Below are 6492 nucleotides of genomic sequence, written 5' to 3'. Positions count from 1 at the left end.
ATCTTGCAAGCAGGCTTCATATGGCCTAGCCTCAACCGTGATGGCCTAGCTTCATATGGTCTAGCCTCAACCGTGATGTACACCACTGGTGCAAAACGTGTAAGTTGTGTCAAAAGGCCGGCACTAGGTCACTTATGCCTGAACCACAGACACCTATTCTCTCATATGGCCCATTTGAAAAATGGGGTATCGATGTCATTGGGCCAAATCAGGAAATTCTACATTATCATGGGGGTTGACTACATGACTAGATGGGAGGAGGCTACATGACTAGATGGGCAAACTACATGACTAGATGGGCAGAGGCTACAGCCACCACTAGAATCACAGCGGTAGAGGTAGCTAAATTTATCTAGGAGCACATATGCTGTAGGTTTGGCACACCTTAAGAGATCATCTCTGATAGAGCACCAGGTTTCAGAGCAGACTTGGTAGGAGAATTAATGCAGAAACTGGGCATTACAAGGAGTCACTCTTCACCATATTACCCTCAATGTAATGGCCTAGTTGAAAAGGTAGATGGAATGGTTTCTAAAATTATTACCAAGCAGGTAAACAATCATCCTAGAGACTGGGATAAGTACCTACTACCAGCTTTATGGGCCTACAAAACTTCATTCCGTACATCCTTGGGATTCACACCGTATCATTTAGTATTTGGTAAGGCAGCAATCTTTCCCATTGAAGTGCAACTACAAAGTCTCAGAGTAATGACAAGCCAACTTCAACAGCCCAACATGCATTTGAGAGATCACATCATCGACTTGGAAAGACTGCAGCTAAACAGAGAAGAAGCAATAAATTATTATGCGGCACAAGCAGAGCATAGACGGCTTAGCTTTAACCAGCATCTCCGGAAAAAAGAATTGAAGAAAGGAATGTTGGTGCTCCGCTACGACAATCGCTTCGACACGCACAAGGATAAGAAACTCCTACTCCGATGGGAAGGCCCTTTCATCATTAGGAAAAAGTATGCCAATGGAAGCTACCAGCTTATGGAGGCTGATGGAAAACTTCATAAAACCAGGGTGATTGGTTGGCCACTTAAACCTTATTTTCTTCGATTTGACCAGGCTCCACCTATTGACATTCCAGACGAGGACACACCATCAGCTGCCACCTCCGACGATAATGATTAAACAGATGAGCTAGAGACATGAATGCCTCTAGCCAAAAGGGGAGGGCTAATGATGGGGGCTTTTCACAAGCCAGGCTCCCATACCCCTCTTCTCTCTTCCCCACCCCATGGAAAACCCTCTTAGGGAGGGAGTGATAAAAGGCATTGGAAAAAGTAAGAAAAAAAAAAGTATGAGTATGTAAATAAGTGAGAAAGGTAAAATAAGCCACCTCGTGCCTGCGGGGCAGCCCATCCCCACCCTGCCTCTTTTTTCTTCACTTTTGCCCCACCGTGTGTCCCTCTTCCTCTCCTCCACTCAGAAAGGTCAACCCCCTCTCTCTTCCCCTTGTCCTTTCTCCTTTCTCTCTCCCCTCAAGCTACTCCACTCCCTGTCCTTACCAATAATGCACCCTAACTCACATGCCACCTCTCCTATCTTCCAAAACAGTATACCCCACCCCCCTTTTCTCTCTCCTATCATATCCCATGACCCAAATATCCCCCTCTCTCTCTAAAGGGCGCCATGTCTCCTGTCGTGTAGCCAAATAACCTCCCTCACACTCACACACACTCAGTTTCACTGAAAAAGGTGCCCACAGACCCATCCCCATCTGGTGATTACCTGATTTTTCTTGTGTTCACACACATCTGCACACAGATTCACCTCTGAAAACACTCCCCTCTCTCCCCTCTTGTAATTACTTTATTCTCCATGTCACCTCTCACGTTTTTCATCAACCCATCTCTCTCTCTTAGTCTCTCTCTCATGAGACAGCTGTTCTGGCGCATATACACACAGCCAGACAAGTGGGACCCACAGTCACATGGCCTGTGTAGATAATGATTTCATCATTTCTAAATTCTAGAATTTCTCCCCCCTCCTTCCCTATATAAAGAGGGGTCACCATCACACTAAGTAAACACACAACATCACCAGAGAGTACACTATGCACTGTGTGTACCTAGCACACACTCACACACACACACCCACACCATCACCATCACTGCAGTCACCATGCTCGACTTGAGCATGACCTCTACACCCTTGGGCTATGGAAGATGAAGGGCAGCTAAATGAAGGATGATGGCCATAACCCTTGTGCGAGTCTTCGCCATCAGCTCCCACCTATCCACCATGTGCTCTACCACTCTCTTCCTTCTCTTTCCCCTACGCTATGCTCCCCATGTCATCACCTTATTCTCTAAATAAAGCTTGAGGTTTTGTGAGTATGTTTCTTGCAATGTTTTGCCCATGTGAGGTGTGCGGAATCTCCACCTAGTCTTGTGTTTGGAGTGAGCTTGTGTATGTGTGAAGGGTGTGCAGATTCACCATCCTTCTATGGTGCCTAAGTAGTAAGCGGCTATACTCTCTCTCTCTCTCTCTCTCTAATATGATCTCATTCCCCTTCCTCTTCACCATTACTCAAAGCATCCATCTCCCTTGGATGAAAACTTTGTTATGGTGGTGTGTTGTTTGCGGCCTAGCCGCTCAAAGTTAGGTGGTGCCCCCTGTTCGCTTTACCGTGACAGGCTCGAGGCGCGCCATTCGGCCCCCGACGTTTTAGAGGCCGTCGGGGTTTGGGGTTCGCTTTGCTCCTGTCAACACTTTATGATGCTAACTATATACATTAAAATGATTATTTGTACATGTTAAGGTGGTGCCAATGATGTGTTAGAGAGAGAGAGAGAGAGAGAGAGAGAGAGAGAGAGAGAGAGAGAGAGAGAGAGAGAGAGAGAGAGAGAGAGAGAAAGAGAGAGAGTCAGATTCATAGCACTCTTATCTTGTTCTTGAAATAAAGATTTGAATTTAAAGAAAAGATACATTTTTGTAAAATTCATCCAAGATACATTACATTGGCATGATTTGAACTCAACCACAATAATCTCTATGGACTCTTGCTAGTTCTTCCCGAAAGCTATAAAATACCAATGTGGGAATGCGTTACAAAGATGAGGTATATCATGCACTCCACTAGCTCCCATTCCGCATATGAAGAAGGATAAACATCTTTAAGTGTAAGAACTAAATGTAAGAGAATAGGAAGGTCTAAATGGAAAAGAACAATAAGAAAGACAAGAGACCACTTACAGTTGCATCGTGGATGATATAGATTGAGACATTACTGCCATGAGGAATCACATCAAAGTGAGTGAAAACATGTTGAACTAAAACCTCTTTTACATTTTTCTTACCAACCTCCACTTTAAAATCCAACACTCTTGCTTTCCATGCAGAACGAAAAAGATTTGATGTATATGACCTTTTCCTCCTTGATTGCAATAGAACCCAAGAACCTTTGCCTATCCTTCTCACTTGCCACTGATTATCTACAATGAGGGAATTTGAGATAAAAATAGAGCTTATTCTATTGCTTGGGCTTCTTTGTAGGCTCATGGTGAGGCTAGTTGAGGAGAGAGTAGAGCAACCCCTAGAGCTTTTAGGGTCGAAAGAAGAAGAATCCATAGTTCTCAGTATAAGAAGAAAGATAGCTTGTAATGGAGGGAGGATGAGCTTTGAAAGATTTCCTAATGGAGGGATACCTTTTATTGGTGTGAGAATGATAGATTTTAAGTCACTATCTTTCAATACCTTCACATCTATGAGAGTCTCTTGGCAATGGGTCGACATATTGATATCGCCAATGTTGTAAAAAGGAGATGTTACCTCACTAAGAGATTACCATCACGCAAAGCATGTTGCGACTAGGTTTAGTCCTTTCACATTGAGGTCATGTTCTCAATCTCGATTGCGAATTGGTTGAGATGTCAATCTCAACATGTATGACTCCTGGATGAGTATCACTGACAATCATCATCAGTGGCACGCCTTGGTGGATATGCATTGATGGTCGGTTTCGAAACCATGACCGTGAGAACCACACCCTAAGGAAAAGAAGGCCTATTACCAAAAAGAAAAAAAAAAACTCTTCACCATTCACCAATACCTTCCCCCCCCCCCCCCCCCCCCCTAAGGTAACCACTAGCGGGGTGCCGCAAGTTTGGCCGCACCCCTCCATTATCACCAAAAGACGAGCTCTCTCTCCTACTGCTCGGCTCCGCCAAATATTCCCTCTCTTTCCTACTCCACCACTACATCACGTGGTCCCGTGGGCGCATGAGACGCCTAAGCCTCTGTCCACACCCCAGCCCAAGCGGACCACCACAGATATGGTACACTCTCTCTCTCTCTCTCTCTCTCTCTCTCTCTCTCTTTCAAAGATCCTCCCCTCCTCTCTCTCTCTCTACTTGTCCACACCCCCGCCGGCGGGCCGCTACATTATACCCCCCCCCCCCCCCCCTCTGTTTCTTCCCCAACCCTGGCGGACCATATCTGGCCCCCCCCCATCTTCACCTAGCTCTGAATCTAGCCCTCTCTCATCCTCTCTTAGAAGCGGTCCCATACACCTTTAAAAGAAAAAATATCTCTCTCTCTCTACCTCACCCCCATCCCCCCCCCCCCTCTCTCTATCCTCTAAACTCCCACCCCTATCCTCTCACCCCTCCCCTCACAATCTCACACTCCCCCTCTCTCTCCCTCTTTTTCCTTGGTGGGAACCACCGCTAGGCCACAAAGCATCTCTCTCTCTCTATAACTTTCTCTCTCTCTCTCTCTCTCTCTCTCCTCTCTCTCTCTCTCTCTCTCTCTCTCTCTCTCTCTCGTTGACTACATACCCCCCCCCCCCTTCTTGTCTCGCCCTCTGTCGGCTACGGCCTCCGGGCCTCACGCTCGCGCACACCCGTCTCGCGCGCTCTCGGCCATACACAGCCACACACCAGTCCTATCCTCTCTCCCCTCCCTCACCACCTCACCCCACTCTCATTCCCTCTCTCTTGCGCTTTGTACACCAGCCCGTAGGCGCCGCCGTGAAGCAACACACACACACACACACCCACACACACACCCGAGCGCACACAATTCTCTCTATCACCCCAATCACCTGACCCCCCCCCTCTACCTTTGCGTCGCCACAGCATCACCTTAAAACAAAAAAATAAAAATAAAAGAATATATATACTATAACCACACCCCCCCCGTTCCCACGCACGCATACGCACACACACATATACATATACAAATACACACGCACCCACACTCACGCTTACGCACTCATACATATACACACACGCCTGCCCACATGCACCCATACATACACATGCACTGGAAAAAATACGAAAGAAGAAGAAGAAACTAAACGCCATCGACATCGACAAACAAAGAAGGCGGCCGAATCACGCGACACCAACAACAAAAAGAACAAAAGGCGCCGAAGGCATACCCTGGCCGACCCCGAAAAGACGTACGTGCTACACTGATGCACCGGAAAAACACCATTCACCGGTATCACACAACTACGACACCATTTTCAGTAAATTGTAGGTTATCATCATCATTTTTCAGTTTTCACCCAAGCCTTGTAAAATTCCCAATTTGTAAATTCCCTCTCTCTAAGTGATGGTCACAAAGGCCCACCTAGAGGTTTTCATTTTTAATAACTCCCAAGACAAAGCAAGGGTCAACCACACCGGGCCCACCACCGTGCTTTGTCTCCCCAATTAGACTACCCTAATTAAACCGGGATTACCCGAATCCAAGCAGCCAACACCTATAAAAGGGCACTAAGAGGTCACTATTGGGGGGGGGGGGGGGGGGGGGGGGGGGGGGGGGGGGGGGCACTTGGTAGAGTTGGGAGGAGTTTAGTGGGAGTGAGGAAGTGACACTTGGAATTGGGAATTTCGGGGGGGGACTTGTGATGGTTTGTATATGGAATTGCACCATGTGAGAGAGCACCCACGTCCACCTATCGACTGGTCGATGCACACACACACACACACACACACACACACACACACACACACACACACACACACACACACACACACACACACACACACACACACACACACATCCTTGGTAGCAAGTTTCGCATGATCGAGTCATCTTTAGAGAACGCACCAAGTAGATGCACCATCTCTTATCCCTACCTCTCTATCACCACGATGTGCCACCTCGCCGGAAGGAAGGTCATTGTAAATACTGCAAGAAAAAATTCTCCCTCACACTCCCGAGGGTTTTCATCATTTTTTCAATCTTTGTGTGTGTGTGTGTGTGTGTGTGTAAGTTTGCGGTGTTCACATCACCGTGATCTGCATCCTAGCCGCTCAAAGCTAGGTGGTGCCCCCTGTTCTCTTTACCGTGACCGGCTCGAGACGTGCCATTGGCTCTCGGCGTTTTAGAGGCCGTCGAGGTTCGTATCTCGCTTTTCTCCCATCATTTGGTGCCCCCACTCAGGAGGGATTCTAAGAAACCTTTAGTTTACAATGCTGAAAGTGACGCACGCCATCAATCATGGACGAATGGCTGAAGTAATTTTCTA

Source organism: Adiantum capillus-veneris, chromosome 12, assembly GCF_014529385.1.
Source record: "Adiantum capillus-veneris isolate H3 chromosome 12, ASM1452938v2, whole genome shotgun sequence".
Lineage (NCBI taxonomy): Eukaryota > Viridiplantae > Streptophyta > Polypodiopsida > Polypodiales > Pteridaceae > Adiantum > Adiantum capillus-veneris.
The sequence above is the reverse complement of the archived record's forward strand: the minus strand, read 5'-3'. Positions refer to the sequence as shown.